Here is a 19,152-nt window from a genome sequence, read left to right as displayed (position 1 = left end):
TTTAGCAAGACTGTCTCATTTCAATTCAGGGTAAAAATAGGTTGTAGTCATTTAAATGTGTAACAGACACTTTACCATCTAGAGCATTATTTGTTGAACAGGAAGTGAAAGAATAATTTTTAGATGGTATTGCAGAAATACAAAATACTAAGAATCTATTTAAAAAAAAAAAAAAAAAAAAAGCTATTTCTTGGACTTCCAATTAACTAATATTTTGGCATTGTTGCCTCGGTGGAATCTTAAATTTCCCTAAGTGAACCAGCAGTGAAATTCTGTGGACAGAAGTCAAGGCTACAAAACCCTTTTTAAGCTACTGAACTGATGCAACTTTCAGATATTTGGGGGAGTATTTTGCATGTTGCATACAGAGATATGTGTGAGCTAACTGTGGTCCTGTAGTCCTGAAATACTCACATTATGCACAAACTTGTCTGAATATGAATACCATCAAAATCTAATGCATTCAAATCATGGCTTCCCAAACAAATGTTATTTCTCTGTTTCACAACTCAGGTCTAAACATGTCTGATCTTAGTTCAGACCCAGATATAATTTTTATAGCTGAGACCTATCTTACCTATTCTAATGTACCCTTATCCATAGTGGATCAGTCCCAAATCTGCAAGAAAAATGGCTGATATTTTAAAATAAATGTTAATTGCATCTGTAATACTACCCCGTGCTATTTGCTTTGAAAGCATTTCTTTAAGGGTGATTAAAAGCAATTTTAAAATTTGTCCTCTGTGATCAAATTGGTGTTCTGACTGAGCTCTGTTTGCATAATCAATCTGTTACATTCTGTTCTTATAGTTTGTGGCTTTCAAAAGTAATTTTCCTCAAAAAAAAAAAAAAAAAAAGTAAATCTCTATACACCCCTGCAGAAAATCCAAATCAAATGGGATTAGATTTATTTTTCAAATGTCTTCTTTTTGCTCTTCACAGCTGAAATGAGAAATATTTCTATTGTTTTGTGTGCCAGAATAATTTGGCTTTTGTGTTCTGTACAAGGGAACCTATTTCTACCATGCAATCCTCTCCCTCAGCTCAGTTCAAGTTTCCAACATTAAGAATAAGAAGATGTTTTTAGATATTTTTTTGATGCTACGTAGTTCTTATATTTGCTCCACACAGATATATATGGAAATAATAGCCAGTGAAATAGAGCAGAGGTGTGATGCATTTGCATATAAGAGATATTTACTGTTCTCTTCCCACAGCTGTGTTTCTTTGGGTTTTAATCTACTGTCTTAAGCCCCTAAGCAATCTCAAACAGCCAGCAATTAAAACTCTGAAGAAAATGTTTCCATTTCCCCTAAGTATGGAATTTCCCCTAATCTTTCATATGTTAGCTTAGTGGGTGGCTTGTTCTTGGTGTGTTTTTAAAGCTACACCTCAAAACAGTGATGACCTATCTGTAAGTAACGAAGTGACTCGTGGAAAGAAAGTGGTGGCAACAGAAGTGCAATTGTCTGTCTGTATTTATGTATATGAGAAGTCTGGAGCCCAGTTTCAGTACAAGGCAGTAGGATCTGAAATGCCACAGTAGCTGTAAATTCATCTGCTCCGTCCCAACTTGAAGCCTGTCTCTGCATTCCCAGACAGACTGGCTGCCCTTCTCCATTCCTGGCCCTGGTCCTTTATCTCCTCCTTCCACCCTTTGCCCAAGTTCTTGACCAGCTTCACAGTGCTCCCACAGGATCTTAAGACCTGGTCACTTCTGCTCCACTCCAATTTTTTCTCTGTTCTTTCTCTCTTCCCTTCTCATGTGCCTGGATGTTACACATCCCCTGTGTGCTATATCATCATAGTTCATGTGCTTTTAATTCCACTGACATAAAATCACCATTAGTCACTGGCAGAATATGTGGCAGTGCAGCTTACTGCTTATTGGCATCAGCCAACTATCCCAACTCACTCTCAGAAAATAGAAGCAAGTTGCTTTTTTTCCTTTGCTAAAGGTTAAATGATCAGGCAGCCTGGAAATAAATATATAAATAAATAAATAAATAGGTTCTGAATTTCACCATGACACAAAAGACATGGCCATGTAGGAAATGCAGCTCAATATAGAAAATACATTTCCTTGGCATTCTTCTGATGCAACACCCTGAAGATCTCTGCCAAAGTGCTATGAAAAGAAATACTACAGAAGAAATACTACAGTTCTCTTTAAAAGCAGGCTGTGAGAAAGAGAAGGTATGGAAGACTATTCCAGCTATACAGCAGAGGCTGGATTTAAATTCAAACAAAGTGGCAAGCTGCATATATTTCTTAAACTCATGACATTTATTTAACAACATTTCTGCCCCGGTTGGATAAATCATGGAAAGCAATGTTCTGTCACAAAGGTAGTCCACAGTTAATGCAGAATAACTGCTTTTCCAAGCACCTCTTGCTACTCCTAAGAAGCTAGAAGTAGCTGCTTACTCTTCATTATACAGTTATCAGGTTCTAATCCTTTTATGCACCATAATCTAGCTTTAGGCCTTCCCCCGTCCATAGCTATGCCTCTAATTGAGTTTACTTAGGAGGTGAATTATGCACTTGTCAGTATCAAAACTGACAGCCTCATTTGTCTGGTTCTCAAATAGCTAGCCATGCAAACAGCCATAATATCTGGCACAATCTTGCTATTTATCTGTCAGCTCAATATTTTTTCCCTCATTGTCTGTCTAAAATACCTTTTATCACTAAAACAATTTACAGGCTTTTATGACTTCCTGAAAGGTAGGAGAGTCTGTAGAGGTAGTGTCACTGTGGTATTCAACAACACAAACTGCTGCAGTTATTGTAGTTATCTGTATTTTTTTAAGGGAATTTTGTTTAACCCAAATGAGTCTACTCAGAATCTAACAGCAATAGGGGCTGCCACTCTATTTCAGTTCTATTCAGAGAAATGGTGCAAGCAAACCACAGGAAGCGAAGCGCTCCTCCCTTTGAAGTCAATTTTGAATTTGGAAGTGGAGATATAAAATACAATTTTGCCATTGACTTAGGTTGAAGTAATAAAATCCAAAAGGCAGTTCTTTGATGCAAGGAACTTTCAAATGAAAAAGAAAGGAAGAGGGAAATGATGGATACAGTGAAGAGCAATATCTTAGATGAACAATAGAGAGAGAACTAGCATAGTTTAGATGTGGCTCTGAGTCACTGAAAGCGCTTGGTTGATGCAGAGGCTGGTGGTACAGTCGCTGTGATACTAATAAGCATATTGGGTATGGAGTCCTGGCACTCCTTTTCTTTCATTGCAGAGTTGAGGTAACTCAACTACAGTCCTACCCAGGATAACAGCACTTGCCATGCTCAGCGTGCTTGTAGGGAGAGTGTCCAAGAAGTGGCCACTAAAGGGAAACTGATGTGTAAATAAAAGTAATAATATGAAATAAAGGAATATTATGTACATATAGCCAGACACAACTATACCAGATGCTCCAGTGACTAGATACCCAAGATCATCAGCAGCACAGCCCAGAACTGGTGAGCACCCCACAGTGAAGAAAACCTTTAGGTAAGAATTCAGAATGTTCCAGAGTGAGCACAGGGTGTAATGGGATACACAGAATGAAAGGGAGAGGAGGACGGTCCATTTCCTGCCTCCCTGAACAAGCCTGCACTCCTACAAATGCGTTTCACCGTCACTGTGAAAGACATTGTCCTTCTTCAGGGTGGAAAGATCTTTTAATTGACCAGTATTATCATTTCAGATTGGTGCTGCCAGGGTTAAATCACGTCTGTGCCTCAGATGAAAGTGTAAAATAGCCTGTGGATGCAGAAGCAGGCATACATTTCTTATAAAATAGGTGCATAATAAAGAAGCAAGCCAATCTCTGATGTTTTCAAACTCGTGAGTGCCTGCTGTTGCTACCTCATATTCCAGTAATGCTGCCATGTCTATATATCACTGATGCAAGGATGGTAACATCATGTCTAAATGAGGGACTAGCTCAGATTTCAGTACCAGCACGTTTGACATAGAAGTATTTTATCCTTGAAGACTAAATATAGAGTTTGACCCTCATGCTTATGAAAGAGGAAGCCTTTGTCTGGGTGAAGGCTGACTTGTTGTGGTACACTTCTACTCTGTTCAGCAAAAATTTTATATCAGACTGCATTAACCTCCAGCAGTGGTTTGTTTTGGTTTTGTTGTTTTGCTTGTACTGCAGAAGTGTAAAAAAGAAGTGTGGATTTAGATACTTACTAATGGTGCCATTATGCCATATAATTCAACTGTTTTCACCATTTCTTTAGCTTCCCTGAGATTGGATTCACACTATATCATAATTGAGTTAAAAAGCATTGCAATAGAGTTATGGTATAACATCAAAATCATTTGCAAGCATGACTGGCACTGCCTAACACTTGCCAGAATAGTTACAACCTTTATTTCTCAGGACACTGGAGGTTTTTTCAGTCTGTAGCTCAAAATGAGAAATTTCAGCTTCTGAAGATTTAAAAAAAAAAAAAATACACATTTTTAGAAACAATGCAGCAAAAAGATTGGTATTTTTATATAGTGTCTGTGTCTTTCCAAGTGCAGATTGCAGTTTATCTGACTAACCAAGAAGGGCAATAAGTCATACTTCAGTATTTTCATGAGAATATTATCTGTCTAGTCATTTTAATTCCAAATAGTTTTCTTGGGCAATATAAAATTAGAAAGATAAAAGAAATTAAGGATTGGTCCAGGCAGTAAGCATTTTCAAATATGCTTACATGTATACCTGTGACTGTAATCAATAATCATATTAATAGACATGGTACCCTTCTAATTGAAGCATATTATTTCTTAAATAATGATGGATGTATTTAAAATATTTTTTTCAGATTTAGTACATAAAAGTAATGCTTCTAATGAGTCAGAGAATGACTAACAATGGATCATCACAATTCATTTTACTTGAACAATGCATCATCTCAGAACTATACATATCTTTTCAACAACTAATTGAGGTTATCTCCATATAACTAAAACCAGAATTTAGACACACACACCAAAAAAAAAAAAAAAAAAAAAGCCATGAAAAAGTAAAAGTTTAACTAGGGTATCATTTGCTTTTTATTTCATGTCACTGAAGTATTCAGGTATCCAAGAGCACTCAAGCACGATCATTAAACACACAGGTATTACTGAATATCAGTGACTCCAGATAAACAGAGAGAAATACAACCTGCTGTGTTACAGAAAATTTGCATAGACTAATAGTTTGTACATGATTTTTTGTGTTGCAGAACCCCAGCAAACTGAAAATCTAGGTGTGTTTTATTACATATGAATCGACAGTAAAAATCCCATTATCAGATGTAATAGTTTTGTGGTGGATAAGGCATGATCAGAATACGCTGTCTTTATTATCTATATTAACGGCATCCTTCCATTTGCTGATAAACTCTAAAAACAGTTTTTATTAGGAGATCAAGCAAATTTTATTTGTGAGAAATACATACATTCTGATACATATGCCATTGTTGAAGTTGCTTTTTCCTCCTTAAGTTTAAAATATGTGTTTCCCCAGTAAATTCCCTGTGGTATATACATTTTTGTTTAAAACATGTAACTGCTCTTCTTCTCTGAGGCAAAATTGCTTTTTATTTTAACTTCCTTTTGGATAAAACTTTAATCTACATTTGCGAGAGGCAGTTGTTCTGTAGTGGGATCACCATTGGAAAATTCTCTTGGATTTTTTTTTTTTCCAGAATAAAATTAAAGTTTAAGATTTTATATAAGGGAAGAGGTATCCTACTGAAGCATATCTTTCTCTTGTTGCCTTTTTTCAACCATGCCAAAATTATATTCTTTTAACTTTATTTTCTTTATTTATACACTTTCAAGACACATCAAAACTCAACATCATTTAACCAAATATTCTATTGATAACAAGTATTGCATCATTCTTACTTTGCTGCAGTATCTAATGCTGTTTACCAGCAGATGAACCTCAGACTTCTGTAGGTTAGAGACAAGTGCAGACATCTCTAATCTTTTTTTCTCTGAGCAGAAAATGTTAGGCAAGCCAGTTTTTCCCCCCAGCTCTTCACAAAGGAAGTCCAGAGGTTCAGCTCTTTTCCTCTCCCAAGCTGAGACGTATTAAACTATTGTTGGAAATGATAAAGAGCAGCAGTACAGGGATAGCACAAATATCACCTTAAAATACCATTTTCAAACTGAAGCTTAGTAGAACTGCATTGAAGAATTTGTCTGAATTTTAATGGGAAGAGAGAGCTTGTTGTAGAAAATTAACATAAACACAGATAGGTCACTAAGACAAGTACTTTTTATATCTGTCATTTTATACCAGAGGTATGTGACCTCTTCTCGCACTAGAAACATGCTGTCTTTGCTGCATCTAAATATCCAAATAGTAGGGGGCTGCTGGAATGTCACCTTCTTTCTACACAGCACCAGAAGCTTGTCTGTTCTTATCAGAATCTAATTTGGCAACAGTGATGCGCACACACAACTTCGAGGCTTGATTATTGCAATTCATTATAGCTAGGAATGAAGCAATTTGCCTTGAGACAGCTCAAGCTATATCAACCCACTCACTCAGCAGCCAGAGCTGCCAGCTCCCTGCTATCAACTTTCTGCCCTAATCTCTGGCCCAGCTCCCTGCAGAATACACAATCCAATTTCAGGGGCTGATCTTTCTGGACGGGCACGGGCTGCCTGATAACAAACCATCACTGGAGCTGGTGCTGTCTGGTGCCTGCATTGGTACCTGCGTTGGAGCCTTGGATGTGCCTGGAGATGGAGCTGACTGCTCCCTTGCAGATGGGCACTCTCCACCTGTTTTCTAAGCCAGCGCCTGCGTTCTTTGCACACTCGAACCACCCACTGACACGAGGGTGCTTTGTGTGCACACAAAATGAGCAGGAGCCCGATCTCTCTTCTTCTAAAGAATATTTAGTTAATTAAGGTGCTGAAATAGAACAGAGGCATTTATAGTTATTATCTAGATTATTATTATTATATGTGAAAGATTTTATCTGAAAATAGTATCTTATTGGAGTTCATGAAAGACTGAGCAACTGCTGCTTGCTGCTGCTGTTTTACAAACAGATTCTGTGATCAGAGGCTCATAAGATCGAGCTCACACAGAGAGATGGATCAAAAGTCTCTGACAACAGCTAGTGACAGATGTCTAAGCAAAGAGCAGCAAAATTTGGTTAGCACACAGGCAATTTCCTTGGTAGGCCTTCCCACTTCCCTTTTCCTTAAGACCTTCCTGAAGGAAATGTCTATGGTTTTGTGTTTAATAGAATTTGGATGTTATGGATGTTATGTAGAAAATTGCTGTGTACGAATAACTATTCTCCTTGCCAAAGAGGTGACAAGAGGAAGAATTTTAGTCGTCATTATATCATTAATCTTTTTGTTCCCTATATACAAAATATTCTCTAAATACCTTTTGCCAAAAATGGGAAAGTAGCATGGCTTTATTAGGTTATACCGAAGGTGATTTCTTCTCTCTCTGTGATGACAAGGGAAGAATGTAGTAATATGTAGAGTGTGTGTATGTGTGCACGAGTATTTCCCATCCTGCAGTCATTTGGAGTCATGGGGCATTCTGAGATTAGCATAGTTTTAGCAAATGTTTTTCACTTCAACTTATCTCTTTTGAGATGCAGACATTAAAAAGTACCTTAATTCAGTTTGCCTTTCTGTTTCTGAGCACTAAGACAACTTGCTTATAAATCTGTTCTAACATCAAGATTTCTGAGTAATAATGTTCAGCTTAGAACTCATCATTTCTTACAAGGTTGCTGTGTATCTGCTTATATTGAATTTCACCTGCTATTTTATTTGCACAGTGCCTTAATCTTGTAAGGATCTTCTGCAATTCTATTTGTATTTTTGCAAATCATCAGTCTTGGAAGAGATAATTGTATGGGCACAAAATAAAATTTAAAAAAACTAGTTAAAATGGAAAGCACAGTTTACACAGTGTAACAGATTGCTGCACTGTAGATGTAAAGATGTAGGTGCAATCCACTATGTTTGGATCAGCTTCTTTTTAAGTACCAGCAGAAACAAGTAAGTTAGAATCTGGTAAGAAAGGCCACATTCTGATCACATTATGGGAACAAGTACAGGAAATTTCCTGAAAATCCTGTCCCATTTTACATGCTCCACAGCCCCTGAGTTTATCTCCAAACCTTTGGAGATTCTTCTATCTCTAATTTTCACTCAGGGTATAGAGGAAATGAATGTTAATATTTTAACCCAACCTTTTAAATATTGTCGAAAATAAGTAAAGGACAAACAAAGGCATCTTTTTTAAAGATACTGAATTTTAGCTGGTAGTACTACCCAGTAAATAACTCCTTGGAATTGTGGCTATTAAAGGCAAATCCCTGTCACAAATTCTGTTCTAGGAATACTGCATGCTTTTTTCACTGTGTAATTGTCATTTCTTGGAGCAAGGTTTAAGTCAGTGATCAAGCAGAAGTGTTATAGTGGCACCAATCTCCTCAGCTACCTCAGCTATAAGTATAGGTTCTCAATCAAAACATGAGTTTTCTTCTTTGATAGGACAGATGTTACAGCACACAAGCAGGTTAAAGGTCTCTTCTGCTCTTTGGTCCAATTTCGATGATTGCAGGGCCAACTCTAGTGTAGCCTGCTGGCAACAACTAGTGCATCTTACTCCCAAAGCATTTCGTTTTGAGGCTGGAATTACCAGAGGCAAGGCCAAGTTTGAGCTTGAGGGTTAAGACTCCAGTCACTGAAGAACAGCTGTTTTTATCATTGTCTTCCTCAGTGGCTGATGTGGAAAGGAAAAAGCACGGGCTGTTGACAGCAGTAACAATACCCACTTTAAAGGAAAGCTGAAAAATTTCAAGTATGACTGTAAAGATAGCATTCTAAAATGTTGACACGTGTAGTTACATATTTGGCTGAATTTCCTTTTGAATGCTTTGTAGAGATACTGGGCCACAGGATTTTCTTGTTCTTCATAAAACATGGTGTAATTTATTAGATTACCACCTGTGCCATTAGTGCTAGAAGCAGACATTGACTCTGTAAGCAGTTTTCCTTTAAATCCATATAAAAAATCAATATCTGTAAGACTTTTCAAGGCTAGAATATGATGTAGTTGTAAAGCAAGGGAGCATCAGCGTGAATGACAGCTTTACTAAAACATGAGGCTTCACCTTAGGCCAGAATCATGTGTAAGTGGAATAAAATTGCCAGTAATGATCTTGGTCATTAATGTTTAATTATGCATTTCATTATGTGAAGTTCCTATTGTAAACGAGTTCATTAGTAACAATTAGAGTGTGTCTCTTCTTTTATATGCACCTGTTCTTAATTACCACAGTATTGAAATCAATACTGAAAAATGCTTACCTACTTTGCATTCTACATAATACACTGTATACAACTAGCATCACAATGCCTTCAGTGAGCTCTGCTGACATTGGATATACATCCTGCTGTTCAGCACCTTACAGTTATTAGCTGAAGATCAAGTTAACTTAGCATTTGCTAAAATATATTCCTCTTTGTTCTAAAATCGGGTCAAATCATACCTACCTGAAAAATCCAAGTTTCACAGTGAAGACAAGTTATTTGAGTGAGCATTAAATTAATCTTTCTGAGCCATTTTAAAATCAGACTTTTTTCTGTGATTTACTATGATTTCTATGGTTTTCTATGATTTTATCTTCTCAGTTCTAGAGTCTCTGTCAATATTATATTCCACTGCTATATATAGTATACATAACATAACTAAGTCAGTTTTCATGGCATACATTACCACATGATGTCCTGACAGAAGTAGTTGCTAGGGACAGTAACTATGTGCCAACAGCAAGAAAACTAGCTTCTGAAGTTTCATGTGAGGATGTAGACTAAATGCCCCATTATCAGTTGACTGCTCAAATTTATCAGTTCTACTCTAAAAATAATTCTTATTCTTTGGAATATTTAATAGATGACTGAGCATTCTATATAGAAAGTCCACGTTATGTAAACTTAACTGGAAATGGGTAACGGTGCATTCTCATGTAATTAATCAAAATTTTCTTTGATATATATATATAAGCAATTATATTTAACAAACAACATTCAACAAGTAAGCAATCCTTAAAATAGTAACCATTTTAGTTTCAAGAAAGCATTACTGAGGTTTTACAGAGCTGTGCTGTAAATTTTCATGGAGCCATCAACAAACAAAGGAACAGAGAGTGAGAACTTCTCTGTATTGTTTCTGAAGTTCTACTTTCCTCTAGCAGTCTTGTTTTGAAACCGTATAGCCCACTGAGATTTCAAACACGTGGCTACTTAAAAGCTATACATTAAAGCTAAGGAATATGATAAATTGAACCTCAGGCATATTGGGCACCTGTAGGAAAACAGACATGTCTTTTTAGATGGTATCTGATTCCTCAACCGTTAAGCAGATATTAGGTATGCTTCAGGCAAAATGTGGCTTAAGGTGTCCTTCCAGGTCCAAGACCTGCTCTGGTTTAGTTGTACATGAACTTGAGTCAGACCAACCACACAGCCTTTGCTTTCTCTCTTCCCTGGCCATCCTCCCAGTTAACTCAAGCTACAGCAGACTATAGCAGTAACTGCTATGAGATGAATGATCACTTAAATCTCCAGTCAGATCCATATGGCACTCATGTTCTAGGCTAAAAGATTTTGACATATGCTTTCTTGCATGTCATTGACATATGCTTTATTGCATATGCATTTCTGTGCATATTCCAGAATTCATGGAATATTTTTTCTCTATAAGAGCAAAAATATGGAAAGCGAAGTAACTTCCAACAGTACTTCCAGTAGTAAACATTAGCAATAACCCACACAACCATTTAGTACTAAGATGGCAATAAGAATGGAGATCTCCAACACACTGTCTTAAGCAAATCGAAGTTTTTCAGTGCATCCTGCACTAGATACACTAAACATTTGTTGGTATCTCAGCGCAATGACCAATTTTGCCTGCGAGATTCAGAAGAAGGTGAAAGAGAGGAACACTGCCTTAATATTACGAGCCTAGAAGGAGGAACCTTCAGAGAAAAACTGAGTAATGTAGGAAACGCATGAAAAGCATATGGACAGAAACAATACTCTCAATTGTGTGGAAGCTAGTATTTGGATCTGAACACTACTTCAGAGTCAAGTAAACACTAAAAAGCAAATATTGACAAACAACATCTAAGGTTTGTTTCTAGTGTAAATTAAAGGCTATTCTTTACATTTTTTCTGGAATGTGGCATAGAGATGCTACATCTGCAAGACGTATCTTAATTGCATTGCTCTGATGGTCTGGTTTTAATGTATGTATTCAAACATGGAGTGGACAACCCAATAGCATTCATTTAAAGTGTTTGTTTGAATTATTATTTTGCATACTTGAATATTTTTATTTAAAATACCTATTCAAATAAGCAGTCTTGAAAGATCAGAAGAACTAATCTCAGCACTGCAGAAATGTCTGTAATATAATTACATTGTCAATATATTTTACATTATACAGATAATTATAGTTTATCTTCACAGAAAAGTATTCTAGATCATCACAAAATAATTGTCAGATGTAGTCACACAATCTACTTAATTCACTTGTCCAAATGTGGTAAATGTGTTTTTAGGGCTTGGTTTAGTACTTGTGGAAGACTAAGAATGAGAAGCAAGTAACATTCTTGCACTGGACAAGCATTCCTGCTTCTATCTGCCAGTTCACTAGAAACTGTTGGTTTCTATTTCTGTGTTTTTCCTGAGTAAACTGCTGGTTTGTGTAGTAATTTTGTGACATGCACAAATTATGTATCAGTCTCTTTCTGTACAGAATCCTAGTTTAGCAATGCAGTGCAAGGCTTTTGTCTGTTTTGGGATCAATCACTGAAATTTTGCTGCCGTAAAGCAGCTGGAATTGTTCATTAATCTTCCAGTCCAATAGTTTTATCTTTCATGAAATAAAATTGATTTCCTTATCTGCGCTTGTGAAGAACTGCAGTGTGCATCTTTCATGATTCATGGCTCAGGATAACCAATAATGAAGAAGCTATGAAGGCAGCAGCTTTTAGAACATAAGAAATGGCAGTTTTAGGTGCAAAAGTCTGATATTCACTCATGGGAGGACTGCGTATTGCACAGTAATTAGATAGCACTATGGAAAAAAAAGAGTAGTTTTACTCCTGCGATGGCAGAAAGTCTCCACTAAAAAGGACATTTAAATTTGGGGAAATGAGATCCTTGGGGAGTATAAGCATTTCTACAGATTTTGATTTATTTATTCTCTGCTGAAGAGCTTCAGGACAGTTGATATAATACACCAAATCTCTTCAGTTGCAAGACAGATGCATTTATTCCACTGTGCTTGAGTCATCTGGGAAAATTAGAAGAAACCTTGAGTTGAACTACTGAGTAGTTTACGGCTTATTTTTCAAGTGCCAATAGATCTAGGACCAGACAGCCTTTCTGACAGAATCTTATCTATTTTCTGCACAGATGGTAGCAAAAAGCATACGAAATCTGATTAATATCCTGTTGGTGGGTTGTTGTTTTTTTGGGGCTGGTTGGTTGTGTTTTTTGTTATTTGTCATTGTTGTTGTTTTTACTAACTTCATGCTTAGTGAGCCTTCAAAGCCTTCTCTAAACCTTTAGAGATTCTTATGTTATTAATTTTAAGCCAGGTGGTAGCAGTGCCTAATATTTCTTTGGGTCATTACAAAAAGGAACCAAATCTTGGTTCTCCTCTTCAATTTAACTCAAGTTCTATGATAGTCTCCTGTCTAGAAATTAACATTTGAGAAGCAATATTGTTTCCCATTCCTTTCCAATGTTGTCTGGAGTCTTATATTGCTATCAACACAAATTTTTGAATCAAAGCCTGAAAAAGATGGGCTGTATTACTTTGTGTAGACCATAACACTTTGTCTACCATCTACCCCATCTACTTTGCAGTAAAACTGCAAATCATTTAAGCCTGGAGTATAATTAGTGTTCGAGACCTGTAGCCCAATTACACACAGCTGCTCCTTGACTAAGTTCTTACCTTACCTATTTTCTTTTCACTGAGAAGATACTCAGAGCTGCACTGATGTGCTGTGGACAGGAAGGAGAGAGAAATTAGCTGTGTATAGTACAATTGTTCCCTGATAAGCAAAATAATTTCCTTAATAGCCATTTTTCTGCCTGTTAGATGCCATTTGCTCCTACTTTCTGAACTGTCTGCAAAATAATAATGAGTCTGTATATCTAGATGTTACTGTTAGCAGGGCATAAACCCTACTAAAGTAAAGGTTAACAGTCACAGTCTGTGCAAAGATTGCTGTCAACAAATGCTTAGAAATAAGAGAGATGGAATGAAATTCTTATCATAGCTGGAGAGCAAAGCAGTTAGAAACAAACCCATTCCACCAGAAGTCTTGATGTGCTCCAACAAATTGGCTAACCCCTGAATTGTCTTAGCATGGGGGCACAGGAGCAGAACTGTAAATGGAGTAAGCTGATCTTTACATTCTGTAGTTGTTTGTTTCTTTGAAAAAAATGTTATGTATCTCAATCTACTTATGAGTTCTACTGTGTGTATTTCTTTTTTTTTTTTTTTTTTTTTTATGTTATAAGCCAGTGGTGTGCTAAATACAGCTTGAAGGATCTGTTAAAATTCCACTACATGCAGAAGACCTGAACAAGACCAGATTGTCATCAGTAGCGTCTTTTTTGGATTATATTTCATCTTCATTGATGACATCCTTACTTGACCTATAAATTGTGGTAGAACTGATTGCAAGTTAGTGTCCCCACAGGACAGATAGGGTAAACAGTGAAGGAGACAGGAACTTATTCAACTCTGCAGACACAGAAGGGCTTAAAGGCCTGTGATATTAGAAGACATTACCCAGATTCCTCTCAGGAGAACTGTGTGGGTAATGTACCACACAACATCTACATAAGATTTCAGAGTGCTAACTGTCGAACATGAAAAAATCGTGTTTTGGTCATCCCTTCTGCAGTGATGAGTGAGACAGGTACTTTGGGAGTACTTTTGAACAAAAAAGCAGATCAGTTGAGAAAATATAACTGTAGTATTTCCCATTTGCTTGTGTCATCTTAATAGAATCTATGATAAAATGAGGTATTAAGAACCATTATTTTGGGGCTAAAGTAGGGTGCCTTTTTTCTACAATTGTGAGAATAAAAGTGAAGGTAAACCCAACTACAAGTGCAAGGTAAATTCCTGCATAAAAGAAGAAAATCAGTGAGTTACAAGCAGTGGTCTGAAAACCTTATTAGTTCAATGGATCACCTTTATATAGACACTAATAATTATAATATAAATAAGGCAGTCAGGACAATGTAAAATAGCCCATCATGTAATACTAAGTATGTCAAAGTTATTACCGTAGTGTTACAATTACTTGAGTTTAATAGAGAAATATAAGACACATACAGAAAGTAATTGAGATAAAAGAGCACAGTAAATTGGTGTAGTCCTGCAGAAAGTGATGAGCCACCGTTATTAATTTCAACAATTACAAACTTACATAAAGCAAGTTCTGCTTCTCTTGTGTCAATGAATGGCTGTGCTAAAGCAAATAGTCTACACTCTTAGTGTAATTTCCTTCATTTGTGAATCTGGTAGGTTGGTTAAACATCCCACCTTGTTTTTCTATAATGCTGTGCTGCATGTGCTTGAGTGTTTCATCCGCAGTTGTAATTGCAGACAGGGACAGGTGTTGAAGTTTGCTGTAGAGCATCTTGTGTTTTGAAGTGTCTGTCCTGAGTGAAGCAGACATGTCATCAGCCTGCCTCATTGCTAAGGGTATTCATGAATCTCAAATGAAATAACCTAATTCTTTTTTGTGTCTCCCTTACACGAAAAATACCTCTCCTTTTCTATCCTGGAGTTATCCCATGAGCTTCTGCCTCTTTGAGTGGCTTTTTGTGAGGGAGGTAAAGAAAATTGACTGTCTGTCAAGAGAACATTCAGATGAAGAACAAGAAAGAGGAAGAAAACATCCAGAAAGATACAATAACAGCCTTGCTTCTTCCTCTCTATGAGAAAAAGTAGGACAGAGATTTTGCATAAGCAAAATAATTGCCACTATAAGGAACAAGTCGAGAAATGCTCAAAGTCCAGCAAGCAAGTCAACCTGTTGGTACCTTGGCATAATTTACGTCATCCTGGAGAACTTCCCTAGGAGAGGGATTGGGAGAGTCTCTACTCATGGTTTAAGGAACATAGGATTCTGCCTGACTCAGCTTTGGAAGTCAGATGAGTAAGATTTTATGATTAATTAGGAAATTCAGAAAGTGCTTATATGGTAGGATATCCATCAAAAACCTTGTGGAGCTCCTCCTGCAATGAGTTCCTCTTTGCTAAGCTCACGCATCCTGTGAGCTCTCCCACTTCTCTAGATGTCTGTGACTTTTCTAAAAGCCCGACCAAAATTCTCTGGCCTTATTGCACTACTGCTTTGTGAGTAGTTATCAGGTCTTAAAATAGTCTAAAAAATTAGGGTGACCTAATTTTACACACACACACACCATCTAGCAATTAATTCTTCTGTTCCCAGAACAACCTTCTCCCCTGCTAGTTGCACATGCTTGTTCTGCAGCTTCTTCCTCACTCCAGCTTTCTTAATCCCAGTGGGCTGCAGATGATCCTCAGCCTGAGTGCTTCCTGCTCCACAGAGCAGGAAGAAGTAAGAGATCAAAGCTGTAAACTTTAGTATGTGTAAAATCCTTGCCCAACCTCCCCACCCCCCTTTTTTTCCACTTGTGGGGCTGAGGGGAAATAAAAAGATGCAGATATCCTGAGATGTTTCAGCACTTTTAATGAATTAAATTGTATGATGAATGAAACACTTTCAAAGACAGAAGGAAACAATTTTTAAATGTCTGCAAGTTCAGTTTAGTAATTAATGCTTTGCATAGATATTATAGGGGGAACAACTAAGGTTGGATGAGAGTGAAAATACGTGTTCTGAATTTGAATTTTTGCAGTCAGTCAGAAAGACAATTAAAATGGATAATGGGAAAATAAGGAGGGAGAGTAACAGCTTGAAAAAATATCAAAATACAGCCTCAAAATCTTTGGATTTCCAGAACCACTTCAGTACAGTCTTTAATATGCTGCAACATTCCTAGGATTCACAGTTGGAAATCTTTACACTCTGGGAAAGATTGGAGGTCTGTGTCTTTTTAAAAGTCTCCCCTCTGTGTCTGAGTATAAAGAAAAAATATGTAAATCTGGGAGAGGGAATTGCTCCTGGGACAAATGTATATGTTTTCCTGCTAGTGTATGGAATGTACAGATTATCAGTCTGGGTCACTTTGTCTCGAAGGATTTAAAGAATTTGTCCATAGGCCTTGTTTTACCAGCTGCTTTTCTTCAAAGGTATCTAAGTGAGCTCTGTCAGCATAAATCTTTCTGTGAAAGAGAAGCATCTGCATCTTGCCCCACTATTCACACACCCTTCTGCAGGTTACTTCATGGGAGACATGGTGGTGTGTCACACAAGGGGAAGGAGCAGTGTCAATTGCCTATTGTATGGATCCTCTAAAATTTCTATCCAGGAGGAGATATTTCACAAGCAGCAAAATCCTGCTGTTGTGGGGAGCGTATTCATGATTCTCTGTGTCAGCTTAACTAGAATGTGATAGTGTTAATTGCTACTAAGCCAGATCTCATACAAAAAACTATAAAGCACTATACCAAGTGTATACTTGCATCTTTTTTGGATACAGACCAATTCCTAAGATTCGTTAGAGTAAAAAACAAATTTGAAATACACTTTACATTAAAACAGAGTCAAAGGAAAAAAAGCATTGTAGTTTATTGAATAAGCTATTTCAAGCTCGAGAACATTTTCAGAATTGCGTTTCAGACAAAGAAAATCCAAATCTTAATTTTTCACATTAACTCATATCCAAAAGGGGTGTAGAAATCTTGAAATATGTGATATAGAATCCCAGAATATGATGGAGATCCCTTTCCCCTGCTAGTTAAAGTTTAATATGCTAATTTTTGCCCAACACATCAAAAAAAAAAAAGGTGTAGGGGGGGGATTCATAATGTTGGTTGTTGAAGCTGAAAAAAATAAAAAGGAACCTCAGGCTTTTCTAATATAAATATGTATGCATTTCTTTTAAAGTCTGATTCAGTATCCACTGACATCAAAGACTGGACCTCTTTTAGATGAGACTGGGCATTGAAATGAAGATGCTGTTACCAGACTCTGCCCAATTATGACTCTCAGGTAAAAACCCCATTATTAGTATGTATTTATATTAGGCTCTACAAATTACCACAGTATCATTCAGTTACTGTAGCATATTTTGTCTTTAATGTTTGGATCTTTTCAGAAATTATCTCTGTTGTGAAGAGATACATGTAAAAATACTATCAGTTCAGAATCAGGCCATGAAATTTATACATAAAAATGTATTCCTCCTTTTAGGAAATTTATATTAAGTTGGAAAATCCACCAAAAATCTGTTTACCCATAAAATTAACACATCAAACTTTATGGCTCAAGAGAAAATGTCATAAATACAAAAAGTTAAATCATTTGCATAATTCAGACAAGAAATACCATGTCAACTACTGCCAGTTTTATTGGTGTTATGTTAAATGATCCTTTCCTGCATTTGCTTCATTGAGCCCTAATAACATTTGCCTTTCTTCCTGAGTTGAAATCACGTTAGCGTGGCAAACACTAGAAGGGAAATCTTCTGGATGATTTATGTGAATGATTTATGAGGATCTTGGTATGGCAGCTTTTGACAATACCTAATCCTGGAACTTTATCCGTGACCTTCACTAACCAGAGAAATATTGCCAATTGTTAAAAAGGTGAACTTAAAGTGCCAAATTAAATAATAATAATAATAATAATAATAATAATAATAAATAAAAAATAAAACTGGTTGGTGTAGGAAAAGGAAAAGCACATTTCCAAACCAGAGTTGAGCAATTATGAAAGTCCAAGTTCTGGTTAACAAAATGAAGACAAAAAACAGTCTGTGAGATAAGGCATACCCCAAATGTGATGTGGCAGGCAGTTCCCCAGATCTGGCACTGTGTCCCTGAAGTGTCTCACACTCATTGTGTCAGAGGTGTCACTGTGCCTTACCTGTTGGCTCCCCTCCTCACTGCACCCTGAGCTCAGAAACTTTCTGTCCTGCTGGATGGCTCCCATGCCTTATGGAGCATGGGCTCAGATCTCAGAGAGAAAATAATCTTATTCTTTTAAACCAGAACTGCGGCAGAAGGGTGGTTGAGATGGCGCCTATCAATTTTGAGAGGCACATTTGGAGAATCTATAGGCAGCTAGAGTTGTTCTTGTATCCTGATTTAACATGTCATTCAGTTCAGCTTTGTTCTACAAAACCTCTGAAGTAAAGGACAACTTTCTCCTGGAAAAAAGTGTTCTTTGGATAGTAAGTGTGGGGAGAATACTAGTTATCATAGTTACAGTGGCATTGCTATTAACTGTAATTGATATTAGAAGTGATGAAAATAGCCCATGGAGAACCTGCTCTTCTTCTCCTTCTAGCAGAAGGAACGGGAGCCCAAGCAGAGCAAATGAAGAAGCAGCAGTCCCCTGCAGTCCCTGTTCATATGAGGACTATAAAAGGCATTTCTAAACTGTTTAGAGTAAGGTACAAATGAAACCATAACCCATATGCTGCTATTTATTTGTAGTCTAAAGGCACCCAGCAGACCTGATTATGGAGCAGGTCCTTGTTGTGTTCGGTTGCTATTCTGCTCATAAACATGTGCAAACAACTTGCCATGCCTGTACTAAACTCCTTATTGTAATTTCATAGCAAATTCTATTCCATATCAATTTTCTATTATAGTATCTGTGTATGTATTTTGTGCACATTGTGTAGCAAGAAGCTTAATCTGAAACATCTGCAGCAAGACAAGATGATCACATAAACATTATTTCTTGCAGAAGGTTCTGTCTATAAACTACACTGAAGTCTGTTTCCACTGTGTCAGCACAATCCTACCTTTGCATTTTCCTTTTATCATCAAAATGGAGAACAAAGGAAAAATACAAGGGGAAAAGTCAAATTCCCAGGCATATAATCAGTGTGTTCAGACAGAAACTGACAAAGCTCTGAAAATTATGTCCCTACTCTGTAAACCTGTTCAATAAACTGCATTAAGTATCGCTGCT

The sequence above is a fragment of the Netta rufina genome (genome assembly GCF_964035555.1).
Source record: "Netta rufina genome assembly, chromosome: 6".
Lineage (NCBI taxonomy): Eukaryota > Metazoa > Chordata > Aves > Anseriformes > Anatidae > Netta > Netta rufina.
The sequence above is the reverse complement of the archived record's forward strand: the minus strand, read 5'-3'. Positions refer to the sequence as shown.